Source organism: Apus apus, chromosome 1 (genome assembly GCF_020740795.1).
Source record: "Apus apus isolate bApuApu2 chromosome 1, bApuApu2.pri.cur, whole genome shotgun sequence".
Classification (NCBI taxonomy): Eukaryota; Metazoa; Chordata; class Aves; order Apodiformes; family Apodidae; genus Apus; species Apus apus.
Window position 1 is genome coordinate 105,463,305 of NC_067282.1, and position 15,508 is coordinate 105,478,812.

Here is a 15,508-nt window from a genome sequence, read left to right on the forward strand (position 1 = left end):
TGCAAAGCTAAACCTAAATATAGGATCCTGAAAGGACTGACCTGATTTTTTTGTAGTGCTGAACACAGGGTTCCTATTCAAATTATGCATTTCAGACTGTTTCTTTATTTAAATATAAGAAAATATTTTTAGAAGTGGGAAATATAGTACATTTAATAGTTTTCCTTTCTGTGTATATTACTATTAAAAATCTCTAGCACAGGAAAAAGTTAATAGTGCCATTAAAGTAGTAATCTCTCCTATGCAAATGTGAGGAGGGTGGGAAAGAAAAAGCATTTTAGCAGCTCTGTTTAAACAATACCTAACAATTCAAGCTCATTATGTTATCATTATCCTGATAATCAATTACTATAGTTATTCTAAGGTGTGTTTTTAATTAATGTAAAGGATAGCATTCCTAAAGTGAGTTAACACTTTTAAAATTACAAATTGGGGAATATGAACAAAGATTAGTTGAGACAGAGGATTTTTGTAAAAAGTACAGATAATCTTCAGTTGGTTTACAGGAGTTTAATTTTACAGACAACAAGGTAACATTTCTACCTGTTTTGCTCTTACTTGGTCTAGTAGAGGGTTACATTGTTGTAATTATGATCAGAATCTGGCCCTTGGTTCTTACAGACTCTTATAGAACTTCCATATGCTATTGAACAATTTAATGTATGGGGTGAATGATCTTATGTATGGGAAATTGCAAACCAGGCCATTGCAAAAGAATTGCTGCAGCACCAGGTGCTTCTGATTCTGGGTCATTATTGTTGATTTTTTTGGGAGTTTTGCTTTTTGATGATTGTTGGGGATTTTTGTTGTTTTGGTTTGTTTTTTTGAGACTGTCTGCTGTAATAATCTAAATTCAGGTTGAATGCTCAAGCAACTAATACCAAAACTTTGTGGTGTCAGCTTGCCTCTTGGTATAGGAATATGAAGGGAAAGATAAGAACGTGCTTTTCTGAATTAGACTGATTAAGTAATACTTTACTTAGATGTGACGACTCTGAAAAGTCATTGCCAAGCCTTCAGAAATGTTTTTGAACTATTCCTTAGAGACAGTTAAAGACTTCTTGTTGGTTCTTATGTTATGCTTCCTAGTAGTAAATCATATCTTGGCTTTGTTTATTTGTTTGTTTTTCTAATAATGAGTTGTGATATTGTTATGTCCAAGGAAAATAAAATAATGCAGATTTAGCATAAATTAGATATCTGTCTTCATAAAGAGAAAGAAACATTGTACAGAGAGTCTGTTAGAGCTTTCGGGTTACACCTGCATTATTGCAGTAATGCCAGGGTTGAGTATAAAATGCCAGTCTTGGTCATTCTTTCTGGTTTTGATCTCATAATCTAAATTGCAGGGTATGGTTTTCAAAGTATTTTTGAGTCCTAAGATTAGTCTATAAGAAGAAATATACACTTTCAGCAGTGTTTAGTGCTGGGCTCGAATTACTGGAAAAGTGGGGTTGGTGTAGGGAATGTCTTTGGTAAGTGTCTCAACGCTACGCTAAGAATCCTTTGTGCAACTTTAGCTTAATGTTTGAGTGTTTGCATCTGGGACTATTTCCCATGGTCTTGAGTTTCACTGTGATTATGCTAATCCAACTGTTGGATTTATCCAAGGCTATGTGTCTCCATTTTTTATTACGGATGCGGGGCAGAGTTGTTTGTGGTGTGTCCTAGACTTACAGAAGTTGTTACTTAAATACACTTGTACAGAAATTCAGCTCTCCAGTCTTCATAGTTGATGTAAGATCATTCTATAATAGTTGATTACACTATTGTAACTGACAGTTTGCACTTAGTTGTGGGAATATTTGCTTTGAAAGTATGCTTATCTTTGCTTTATTACTTCTTTGCAGGCCAGCAAAGAACACATAACTCCTCATTGCCTCAATATGCTTACAAATGAGAATATTTGCACATTAAGATATATTTGCCATAAAACTTGTAAAGGCTGTTACAAATACTGATGATGCTTTTATAGGTATGCTTTCTCTTTGAGAAGCATTAATATTTTAAACAAACCTCTTTTTTTTCTAGTTAAGACATTAGTCCTCTAAGTGCAGACATCTGTGGGATATCTTTAGCACATGATAACCCATGTTACAGACATTTGGTTTCCTTGCAATCAAACCTATTGAAGATCGTTATTGTAAATTCTTGCCTATTATGGTTAACACATTTCATAATAGCACCTATTACCTATGAAAAGTATATTAAAAAATTGAGTAATGTACACATTTAAAGAGAAATCAGGGCAAAGGATAAGAGACTAGAATAAATCCTGCAAGGAGAAGGAAAATGAGTCTCATAATGAACCTGAAATGCAGGAAAAAGAACTAAGCTAGCTTTGATGAAAGGAAGGTAGACAGTGGAAAAAGGTGCTGACAGACCATTAGTCTATTAGTGACAAGCTGTGAAAGGAACAAGCTGGAGAAGGAATATAGGAAGCTGATGAGAGAAGACTGAGTGATAGCTGGGCTGAGAAAAAGTGTTAGCTATCTTGGCTGGTGAGAGCAGATGAGGTCTGCAGGTTGATGAAGATATCGACCTGCCGTCAGTGAAGGAAGAGTTGGTGTGTCAACTATTACAGGAACTTGACCAGTACAAATTTATGGGCCTGAATGCCATCTACCTTAGGGTGCTGAGAGAGCTGGCTGATGTCATTGCAAAGCCACTCTCCATAATCTTTGAGAAGTCATGTAGATTGGAAGATGTCCCTGAAGACTTGAGGAAGGCTAATATCACCTCCATCTATAGGAAGGTTTCAAAGGAGTACCCAGGGTCCTACAGACCCATTAGCCTCACTTCAGTCCCTGGAAAGGTCATGCAGCAAATCTTCCTGGGGACTGTCACAAGTCAATTGAATCACATGACTGGGGAAAGCCAATATGGATTTACCAGGGGAAATTGTGCTTGACAAGCCTGATCGCCTTCTATGACAAAGTAACCTGCTTGGTTGATGCAGGGGCAGCAGTGAACATTGTCTACTTGGACTCCTCCAAGGCGGGGGGGTCCCCCAAGGGTTATGGTCCCCCATAGCCTCCTCCTGGAGAAACGGACTTGTTACGGCCTTGACAAGTGCTCTGTGTGGTAGGTGGGGAACTGGCTGACAGACCATACCCAGAGGGTGGTAGTCAATAGCTCCTCCTCAAACTGGCAACCAGTTACAAGTGTGGTCCCCCAGGGACTGATATTGGGCTCAATGTGGTTTAATATCTTCATAAGTGACCTGCAGTTTGGGATCAAGAGCACCCTGATGAAGTTTGCTGACAACACCAAGACCAGTGGAGAGGTTGACACTCCAAAAGGGAGAGCCACCCTCCAGGATGACCTAGACAGGCTGGAGGAGTGAACTAGCAGAAACCTTATGAATTCAACAGGGAGAAGTGTAAGTTCTTGCACCTGGGAACACATAACCCGGGAGTGGAGTTCAGAATGGGATCCATTTGGCTGGGGAGCAGCCCTTTGGAAAGCAGCCTAGAGGTCTTGGTGGATAACAGGCTCAACATGAGTGAACAGTGTGCTGCAGAGGCAAAGAAAGCCAACAGGATGCTGGGCTGCATCAACAAGGGCATCACCAGAAGAGATAAAGAAGTCATCATCACACTCTACTCAGCTCTTATCAGGCCACACCTGAAGTATTACATTCAGTTTTGGTCCCCGCTCTACAAAAAGGATGCGACAGGATGGAAAGGGTCCAGAGAAGGGCCACAAGGATGATCAGAGGACTGGTTGACCTGCCATATGAGCAGAGGCTGAGAAAACTGGGTTTGTTCAGCCTTGAGGAAAGAAGGCTTCAGGAAGACCTTATTACCATGTTCCAGTACTTAGAAGGTGGCTACCAAGAAGATGGAGACTTATTTACAAGGAGTCACATGGAAAAGACAAGGCGTAATGGGCACAAGTTGCTTCTGGGGACATGCTGATTGGACACGAGGTAAATTTTTCACCATGAGGACAGTCAAACATTGGAATAGTCTCCCAGTGGAAGTGGTCTCCCCCACATTGGACAGTTATAAGTCTCAGCTTGACAGGGTGCTGGGCCATCTGATATTAACTATGATATCTAAAATAGTTGGACCAGATGATCCTTGAGGTCCCTTCCAACCTGGCATTCTATGATTCTATGAAGTAAGAGATGGGGGAAGAGATAATCTTGATGACCTTTAGCTCAGTCCTTAGCCCTTTAACTAAATTAATGAGAACTCTGATTTGGGAATAAGAAGTTGTATACACTAGTGTAAATAATCACATCCCATCAGTCTCAAATGAAGTATCCAAAATTAGCAGACACATTGATCTCATTACCATTTGTCTTAACTCCCTTTTTGTGTAATGGAAGTAATAATAGATACTTGTCACAATGAAGGCCTGTGGAACATAATTAGAACTGGGAAGTCCTCTGATACTAGTGTGATGTGTGCCACCAAACAGCTCATGAGGGGAACTGAAAATTCTTTCCTGATTCACAGTTCAATAGTACACAGAAAATAAGGCATGGGGTCACCCATTAAATGATGTCGGTAAAGTTAAATACTGAATAGTTTCATGTTAAATGATGTAACTTTGTGTTTAAAATCTTAGGTGACTTGGTAAATCTAGTGTCTTTCCTATATTTGATAGAGTTTTGGGATTATGTAACCTTGGACTTAAATAGAATGTGTGTGGACTTAAATAGAATTGGTGTGCAGTAGTTCTACATAAAACCTGTTTTGCAGGATTTCCTACCTGTCCACAATGCCTTCTGAATTCTTAAATATCTATACATATGGTTGTCTTATGATTAGTGTCTCCCCTTCTATTATAAATCCATATAGTGCCAATTGTAGTACTACTTTCTGGTAGTATCACCAGCATAGTGTTTCTGGAAGACGTAAGCATAGAAGTCCTGCTAACACCAGAAGTCTATGTAATGTGTGGTTGCAAATATGAAACGTCTGGCTCTGCTTCAAAGAAAATACAGTATCTGGTACATAAGATGTAGCAAGGAAAAGAGATTTCAGTAAGGCTATTTTTAATTGACTGTGTGAGTTCAACAGCTAGTAGGCATTCAAAAGATGGATACCTTGAAAAAAAAACTTATGCCTTCTTTGGTTGTGTGAGTTTGTGAGGTTTTGTGGGGGCTTCCTTCTTGGTTATGGAAAGTAGGAGGTTTCTGAGTTGGAGGATTGTGTATATTCTGAATAGTGTCAAATTAGAAACAGGTAAGAAGACAAATGAGTAGTCTGACCTGCAGAGGGGAGTACTGTGTACTCCATCTGGGTGTCTGTACTGAAACAATTAAGGTTACAAATCTCTTGAGAAATACTCTTACTTCTGGGTGGTAGGTTTTTTTTAGTGACAAACTTCTCAAACTTCTAATGATGTGAATTTTTCCTCTGGAAAATTGTGTTCTAGAAAGTAAAAAGTTTTTAAAGAACACTTCAATTTTTCTGAAATTCTAGTTTAGGTTGCCATCTGCTTTTTTCCCCTAAGTTGGAAGTGTAGATGGGCCTATTATTCTTTGCTGGGAATGTCGTCTTTGATTTGGATGGTTGAGGAGTCATTAGCTTTTACTTTAGCCATGTTGCATTAGCCTTTCTCCTGGTAGCTAGAGGGAGCATTATATGAAATATAATTTGTTCACAGGCAAGAATCAGATGTAAAATTCTTTTAAGGAGTCATGGCCCTCTAAATAAATGCTATTTAATCCTCATGTGTCTTAATTTTTATTTTCATTTTCTAAAACAAAAAATCCCCACTGGTTTGAAATACCAAAAACCAGCAACAACAAATTATTCTTACTACTTGTTAATGTAAAAAAAAATTCAGTTAGTTTAAATAAACGATGAATGTTAATTCACTGTTACTGAGTATCAATGCTTTGTCCTGGTCTAAGATAAAAGCAAATCTTGAAAATACCAGTGCTTCTTAAGAGTAGCCATTCCTACTCCTGCATAGTTTCTCCAAATTCCGTTTGTTAAATGGTCAAAATAGGACAATTACCTCCACCCCCAGTTATTGATGTAAGTCCTTGTTTTATTTCTTCTCGTTATGCTCCTTTCTATACCTTACTTCTCTCAGAAGCAAGACTTTGAGGGCATGGGCTCTGAGGCTGTATCTCTGCTTACTTGCTGAGATGTTATTCTCTGACAGGATACTGGTCTCTGCTCAGCTTAGCTAGTAGCTCAGTGTAAAATGGGGTGTAGGAGGGAATACTTTACTGACAGCATGGAGGTCTGGTTCCCATGAGCCTTAATACTGTACTTAGAGGAGATCTGCCAGAAGGAGCAGTTGTTAGCAGACAATCTTGATTGGACCTGTGAAATACGACTGTCAATATTAAATTAATCCAAGCTGTAATTGTTATGAATGGACAATTGAATATTTTCTGTAATTGGTCTCAGGACCCATTTTATACTTTCTACCAGCTTCTCTGTTTACAACTATTCAACTAGCATGCAAGTACAATGACATAGTTCAGAAAAAGAAATGTACTAATACAGTTTATTTGTAAAGAACTGTTGTAGTTATAGATTTGCTTTACTTTCTTTCAGCTATACTACTTGTCTCGGTGATCAAAGGAAAAAGAAAAACTTCTGAGTATATTAACAATGTACAACAGTGTTACTCTAAATTTACTTTAAGGCCTAATGTAATTACTAACAAGACATAGACATGGATTGTAATAAGAAAGATTCAGGTTACTTGTAGTACCTTTGGCCCACAGAAATCCCATGTAAGCAAAACACTGAAGAAGCAGTGTGTAGAGTAATGTTGAAGGGGAACAGAAGAGGACTGCACACAATGGAAAGCCAAGAGTTTATTTATGTTCCAGCTGGATGTTGAATTCTTATCTGTTTCATAAGCTATTCTTTTCCTTGTATTCCCAGTAACAGGCTTACAAATACTTTCTTTCTTCTCTTTTAATCTCTTATTTGTTCTTCCTTTCACAGTCTACCTGCTTAATTTAAGTGGATTTCTTGGTAAAATCTAAACTTACAAAATCTTTAGAAATAATACTGAATGGTTCAAAAAACCTAAAAGGGATATTATAGTTATTTAACTAACTGGACGTATCTTTGCTCTACTGCAACCTTTAAACATTTCCATCTATAGGATTTTACAATTATAATTATGTATCTCTGTACTCTACAGTACTAAAACAAGAAGCACTGCTTGTGAACCAGGTCACTGCTGGTCTGAATGCTGTAACAAACTAAAGACAGGGTTTTTGGTCTAAATGTAGTACTGGAAGCAATGGATGTATACAACAAAAAATAAACCAAAAATGCACCATGCCAAAGTAAATGATGTTTTGGGACTTTACTTAGCTATGCAGATCTTGGTCTCATCCTACTGCCAGCAGGTGGCTACTAAATACCAGAGACATGCCACTTGACACTGGGCCACCACTGTTTTTTAAATCTTTTGAGGCTTCCAGGTGTCTGCCATTTAGTTATTGAGTCAGCCTGCTCCTTCAATATAGCAAATGTTTCATTTTTTTCATGTGAATGAAGCAAGTTTATTAGATGAGTTTGAAGGACATATGTTACAGGTCAGGTGGAAGAGCCCTCGTGTACAATTTTTAAAAAAACAACAACAAACAAAAAAAGAGAAAGGGGATTTAAATGCTAGTCTGTAGTAGTCATGAAACTTAACTTATACAGTCTCCCATAGGATGTGAGTGGGAGGATGTATGTGTGCATATTTTAGTATTTTTAATACATATTTTTAAATATGCACATGTATGTCTGTCTTCATCCTTCCCCCACTGGATTAATTAGGAAGTATTTATTTGTAAAATATTTGCATAAGCAATAAAGCTTGCTTTTCTATTTATTTAACTCTACACTAGAACCTCAAACTCAATTTTAAATATGATTTTCATGTCTTTCTCAGAAGTCCATAACATTCTGAGTAAGTACTTTCACATTCTTAAGGGCCCTTTAATTTCAGGTTTTTTCTGTAGGAGTCACAAATTAATTTGTAACTAAAAAAAAAAAAATAAAATCAACTGTGTAACTCTTGTCATTGGAGATTTGAAATTCATAGGCAGTTAAATTTAGGTTCAGATGGCATTCAATTAAAAATTGCTTTATCCTCTAATGGTATAATTTAAATTCTTATGTTAAATTCAATGCAATTATATGCAAGGAGCTCATCATTACCCTCATTAAGATGAAAGATTGCTCTTCCTGCAGAGTAAAAGGGGGAAAATGCCAAGCTTGATAATCGGCCTGGGGAGGCAGAGGGGCATTTCACATGATTTTTTTTTTTATTTTTTTTTTCCCCTCAGTGATTCCACTTTCAGATCTGTCCATAAGCCTGGTGAGGCACAAAAGTTAACTAGTGTTACCTTGTGCTTTTCTTCCAAGAGGATTGTCAAAAAAAGATAATTTTATTAATATGTATCAAATGCTAATTGTTTTATCTGTGCAGAGTAGGGATAAAGTCGTATCTAGAGATGTCTGCCTATATTTTTCCTCCTGCTTAAAAATAAAAGTTGAAGTGATCATCATTCAGTTATGAACTTGTGTTTCATGAAGTTACCAACTTTGTTGTGTTATATACTTGATGCCCTTTATAAGGTTCCAGGCTCTGGTATATTGTAAGAAGTATTAGTAACTAAGAAGTAAAAACATGTGATCACCTTTCAGTCTTCTAAAATATATTAGGGATTTTTTAGTTAGATGTAATAAATTATCAAAAAGGGTATGAATGGCTCTAAGTTTTGTGTAAGAATGTGGTGCCCTAATGACTTGTGAGTGGTGGTGTTAGGGTTAATTAAGGATTAATTAAGGATTAATAAAGATAGCAAAATATGTTGTATACACTACATTTTATATGATAGGAAAATTTGTTCATGAGAATAGCATTTAATATATAATTAACTTTGTACTATTTTGAGTATGTTCCAAACATTTTAAATAAACAAATGGCCCCAGAGTTATAAGACTTGATCAAACACATTTTGAATAGTTTTGTTTGGTTGTGGTTTTTTTGTTTTGTTTTTTTGTTTGTTTGTGTTTTTTGTTTGTTTGTTTCTTGGGTTTTGTTTTGTTTTTAAAAAATAAGCTCTAATGTAATCTGTGTCCTTTGATTTTCATATACACTTTAAAATGGGGCAAAAGAGAAATTTTGTTATTGCTTGAGCTTTAAGGTATGAAAAAGATAACTTCCTTGGAGGAAAAAGCAAGTGACACAGGTTTCAAAGGCATCATACTACTTTTTAATTAAAATGTTATGTGGTAGCTTGAGCTTTTAAAGAGCCTTTTTGCATAAAATACACATTGGATATTTTAATCTTGAGTATTTACACCAGAAGTCTGTGTGTTACTTGGGTGACGTTATATATTGCCTTACTGAAAAATAATTATTAACTTGAATATCTTCTGTAGTGATTGCTCTGAATTTGTATGCTGTTGTACTGCATAATAATTATGCAAGCTCCTTAGTGGCTGTGGTGGGTGGAAATAGTTACCCAGTACCCTTAGCAGAGGCTTTGCCACATTAAGATGCTTTCACATTCTGTTAATCTGCTATTTCTCTGGGATTTTAGTGGTGAATCATAGTTTCTTCTGCCTTCAAAACTAGGCAAATAAAAATGTTCAGAGGAACCTCAAGCCAACATGGGGCTGAGCAGCTCTGGGATGAATAACTATGCATAGAGCTTTCCCTGTGCACAGGGCTGAAGGCAGTATGCTTATTACAGGAAGAAATGGAGATCAAGAAATTGGAGTGTTTGGTATCTGAATTAAGGAAATGTGGATTATCTACCCTAGCCTCAGGAATGTCATCTATTAGAGTAGTTTAAAAATATGGATAAGGTCAAGGATATTGTGAATTACCTACCCACTTACAGGTATTCAATGCAGACTTGAGGCTTTTCGCTAGGTAAAATTTGAGAATTCTGAAGGCTTTGCATGGCATGTTCCATGCTGTCCTGGCTGGAATTTCATTCATAATCTGCCTGAGCACTGTAATTGTATCTGTAGGGTTTTTGTTTTGGTTTTGTTTGGTTTGTTTGTTTTTTTCTAGGTCTAAGTGTACTCATAGAGACTGAAAATACCAGTATAGGCTATCTTGTAATTTGAAGGGAGAAAAGCTTCAGAAATAGTTTTAAAGATCAGCATAGTCTACAGAAATATATGGCAGCTTTTTACAGTTTTTGTTAGATTTACTAAGTGCACAATAGGTGTATGCTAAGTATGCATCAATAATAAAACACAATCAGTAGTCCATATTTTCCCCAAGAAAGGATTAAAATTGGTATAGGTGTGTCAGTTTACACTCAATAAGATTCTTGTCATATGAGTGAAATACAAATTACTTCAAAGTTCAAAAGACCACATAATGAGCTTTAGTTGCTTTCACTGAAGTCTGAGTAAAACTCAATCTGACCCAAGAAGGTGATGTGCCTTGAGGGTAAGTAATACAGTCTGTAGAAGAGGTGGGGAGCCCCTTTCCAAGGAGATTTCTTTCCCAGCAGTGCAGAAGGGAAACTTTCCTGGCAGGAAGGCTGGAGTGAGGGAAGTTCCTTAATTGCAGTTTTCCAGTTCAGCAAAACAGCTCCAAAGCCTGTGACATCTGTTCAGTGGTCAATTTTTGCAGCAGCATTACTCCTTGCCTTTGTCTTCTCCAAGCAACCAATAATTGTTGATTGTCAGTCAATTTCTGCTTTCACATGTATCATCAGGCAGTTGTAATCTCTACTTTCTCCACCCTGGCATAGCTGATCTGCTATCTGCAAGCCTTGAAGCTTTCAACACAAAATACTTTCATCCACTGGCGGGTTTATCACACTGGAAGGACCTTTTGAGAATATATATGGCTCCCCCCACACAACTCAAAATCTCAAAAAAAAAGACTAGTGTTTACAAGAAATGTCAATAGTATATACAGTGTTAGAGAAAGATGCTTTTTTTTAATGTATAGAGTCAGGTTCCCTGCAGATACAGGTCTTGCAAATGTGTTCATAAGAAATTAACTGAATCAAGTTTCATAAGCAGAAAATCTGCACCACAATACATGCAAAACCAACAAACTCCTACCTAGAACTTTTATAAAGTACTTTTATTACACCTGAGAGGTTCTTTTGCTTGTTAAACACTCAAGTGGACATGGAAAATAACTAAAGGAGTCATGTAGTAGTTCCTAAGTTCAACAGTTTTGCCAGGATTTCAAATTAGCATCAGTTCTTTAATAATTTTGCTCGTGTTTCTCTACAGTTATTACCCTTTCTATCAAAAGCAGCAAACTCTAATTTTATTTAGAAAACAAAGCTACTTATAAAAGTAATTCTAAAGGAAGCTTTGATAAAATTGTGCTTAGAGAAAGCTATAAAAGCTGTGAGGCATAAATGGAATTGGTTTTGTTATTTTCATTAGAATTACATTATAATCAGAAACTCAGTAGTTAGGGACATTGAGATTTAACACTTCCTGATTGTAAGAGACTAAAAAATGTCACTTCCTTTTTTAAGAAATTACATTGATCTTCATCTAGTTCATCTGCTTTTTTTTTTGTTTTTACTATTCTGTATCTGCTGCAAAGTCATCTGATATACTTGCATGAAAGTTGCTGTATAAAATAAAGGACACTGATCCTTGAGATATTTGCTTTTGGACTTCAAGCCAGTTCTCTCAATTTTCATAAACCCTGTGCCAGAGCTCAGAATAACCCTCAAATGTGGAAGTGATGTCATGCTGGCAATAGAGTATACCTCTTAAAGCATAAGTTACACAACCATATATATGTATATGCACATATAAATACATTTTCCTTTATATATGTACACACACATACACGTTTTAATTTTATCTTTCTTACTCAGAGTCTTAAGAAAGTAAAATATATGCTAAAAATTGAATGGAATATGGAGCTAGGTTTCACCATTGAACTAGAATATTTGGCAGTCTTTCTCAGTAAGATATCAATTTTTGGTTAAAATGGAAAGAGTTTAGCTGAATGTAAAATAAGATTCTAAGGTTAATTCTGTTCTATTAAAAATTTCAAGAACTTATGAATACAGTCGCTGCTGCAGTTCACTGGTTTTAGTGGACAAACCGTTCTGTTTTCAACTCTCAGAAGGCTTCTTTTTTTGTAAAATGTTAGTGTATCAAATAATGTCAGCTAGTTCATAATGATCAGTTACGTGAAGCATAGTAATGCTTTTACAAATATACTAAGGGAAAGAAAAGCAGTGTGGAGGTCTATTAAATATGTAGATAATGCAGTCTGAGTCTCCAGTAACTTACTTGCTTTTCCATTTTGATTTCATCTTAGTTTTACATTTTACTAACTTCTCAAAGAGGCTATAGACATGGCCTGATGAAGGTCCTATTTAGTTGTGTTGCTCAATGAACATTAATTGATTCGATCAAAGCAGTAGGCCTTCAACCCTAACACAAAATCTAGGGCATCTCAGTAAATGAGGACTGGAAAAGAAAAAGGCTAACTTTGTGACTTTACCTTTTTTTTTAATTATTATTATTATTTAAAAAATAAATTTTAGCACAGACTTGCATTAATCACTGCTTCTTTGCTAGTCCCAATGCACGTGACTTAGTGTGAAAGCTGATCTTGTGGATGGCAGTCATTTCCATAGGTCATACTGTAAAGATCCATGATCAGTAAACACTTGCAGAGGCTACAAAACAATGACTGATTTAGAAAAAAAGGGAAGAATTGCACAGAGCAGTATATTTCTGGTGAGCTGAACCCAGCCAGCAACTAAGTATTGCACAGCTGGCAACACAATTGACCCTCCCACCCTGTGAGATGAGAGTACAGGAGGAGCAAAAGCAAGACAACTTGTGAATCAAGGTAAAGACAGTCTAAATGAAGGAATGGTGGGAACAAAAGTTATGTGTACGCAGTCACTTACCACCTCCCACAAGTAGATTGATGGGCATTCAGTTTCTCAGCAATGGCTACCTCCCAGACCAATCCTCCTCTGCCCAGTTCTTCACTTTATGTGGTCTGAGATATCCCAGTGCATGTTTAATGGGGGGTCAGCTGTCCCAGGTGTGTCCCCTCCGAACTCCTTGTGAACTCCTAGCCAGGGAAAGAGTGGGGAGAAAGAGCTGATTTAGTGCTTGGACTGCTCAGCAGTAGCCAAGACACTGGTGTGTTATCAATGGTGCATAAATTTCAAATCCAAATCATGGCACCACATGGACTGCTACAAAGAAAATGAACTCTACCGTGGCCAGACCCAGTGCAGGGGCATTCATGAGCAGTCTTCCTGCAGACTAGCGTAGAAAAAAACATGTTACCGTCAGACACACATACACACAAGCCTATTTGAAAAGAACAAAGGAGAGGGGGGAGGGATATGTAATTTCTGTATGTTTAAGAGTAACTGAAGACTACTGTAACTTCTACCAGGCAGACATTTCACATTAGAAAGAAATTTCAGTTAAGAGATGCATACAATTTAAAATTATCCAGTAGCTCTGTAACCCAAAATGTTGTATCTTTCTTGCTGTGTTTAAAAACTCAGCTTCCTACTTTCAGAATACTCAGTATATTTCCTCTTTAGTCTTTTGTCAGGCAGAGTGTTTGCAATTAGGTATTTAACCTATCTAATTCCATGAGATTATGATAGGGTAATCTACTTGCAGTGCTCATCCTCTTGTACTATAAGGTCAGGAAATGCAAAAGCAATTTGCATTTTTAATGAGTAAGAATTTCTTGAATTTAATGCATTGGTTTGTTGTTGTTGTTGCTGTAATATCTGGTTCAAATCCAAACAAGCTTCTTTCTTTATTGGTGGTGACTTCCCTTTTTAAATTTCAGAAAACTATTGAGTGTTCAGATGTATCTGCGAAGTTGCTGACCATCTGTACTATAACTGGGGTCTGTTCAGAGCTCCTGTAAAAATTAGGCTCCTCTTCAGTCTAGGAATTAGTCCTTCACACTTATAACACCTTTAAGGATGTGACAAGACTTTGTATAATTTTTTAAGTTTGTTATGAGACCCTCAGTTTTAAAAGCTGCGTGCTTTTTCCCCCCCTATTTTAAACAACGTTTTTAATTCTCAGATTAGCACTGATGGGGATAATTAATATCACATGGGCAAAGTAATAAAATCTGGTCCTAAATGAGTTAAGCAGCTTAATACTGTACTGCAGTTTTGTTGCTCTGTAATCTGACTTGTTATTTTTCTTGCTCAAATGTTGGTGTAGGATGAACAAGGCAGACATTATCTGATTGCTGAAGATAGTGCTTTTATAGACCGGGATTGGGACAGAAACCTCAGAATCCTAGGATTTATTCAGATGTTGAGAGATATGACAAAATCTGTGAAATGATAAGAATGGATTTAAAAATAGATATTAATTAAAATGACACATACTGCAGAAGAGAGATAAAATATTTTTTTCAATTTTTTGTTTTATGTCAATGGATCTCCAGTATTACTTTCAGGAAGTAATTAATTTTCCTGATAATTGGCTGGATGATAAACTACCAAATAGAGCAGATTTAATGAAAGTTAACAGCTAGATTCTAAGTTATTGTTTGCTTGCCTGTTAGCATTTGTATTCATTCCCATGGAATTTTGCTAATTTGTACCAAATGAGTGTGTTTCTTAATTATTGGAAATCCATGGATAGCAGTGCCTTTAAAATCTAGAGATATGAAATTATTGTTTTAGAAATGTCATTTAGTCACAGTCAGAACTTGAGTGATGAACGTTTTGTTTTTGTTTTGAAAAATGTAGAGGAATGTTAGAGTTTCATTTCAGCATTTTCAGAAGAAAACTATTTATTTTGAAATATCTCCGGTTTTGCTTGATTTTATGTTTTAATGGAAAATAATCAAAAGGCAAAGTCAAAATGTGTTGAAAAATCTGAAATGTTTTTAATTGTTTGATAAGAAATGTTTGTATTTGTTTGCATTTACACTGAGATTGTAGGATTGCAGAACCTGCATATGCTCCTGTTTTTCAGTTCTTGTGAATTAACTGCTATTATTATCATGCTTATTATCGGCATCAAATCTCAGAAAGATAAAGTAAACTCATCAATTGAACCATATGTGGTATATTTAAAACCATGGATGGAATGTGAGGGGATCAAGAAGAGAAATTTTCTCTCTGTTTAGAATTTTTTTTCTGACAGTTATGGTGGTGTCAAAGGGCATCACCAGCAGGCTAAGGGAGATGATGCTTTCCCCCTACTCATTTCACATATAACCTTGCCAAAGGCTACTGTGTCCTGTGCTAGACTCCCCAGAATGTGAGACAGGGACATACATACTGTGTGTACAGAAAAGGGCTGTGGATGTGACGAAGATATTGTGCCTTAAAAGATGCATAAACTGAAAACAATTAAAAGACAATGTTAAGGCATGTACTTTCAAATACCCGTAACTACTCAGTTGTAAACCCTACAGTAATACACATCATAGAGCAATGCTTGTTTTCATCATCGAGATGCCTGATACTTCAGTCTGGTTTTGTAACATTTGCTCCTGTTTATTTTACGTGTCCTTGGGTCATTACATGATAATTTTAGAAAATCCTGAC

At 36.4% G+C, this 15,508-nt stretch overlaps 1 protein-coding gene across 7 annotated transcripts in view; it reads left to right on the forward strand.

Annotated features, from left to right (window-relative positions):
* The window catches only part of DMD (dystrophin), a 1,087,789-nt gene that overhangs the window by 587,053 nt on the left and 485,228 nt on the right, over positions 1–15,508 (forward strand). The window lies entirely within an intron of this gene.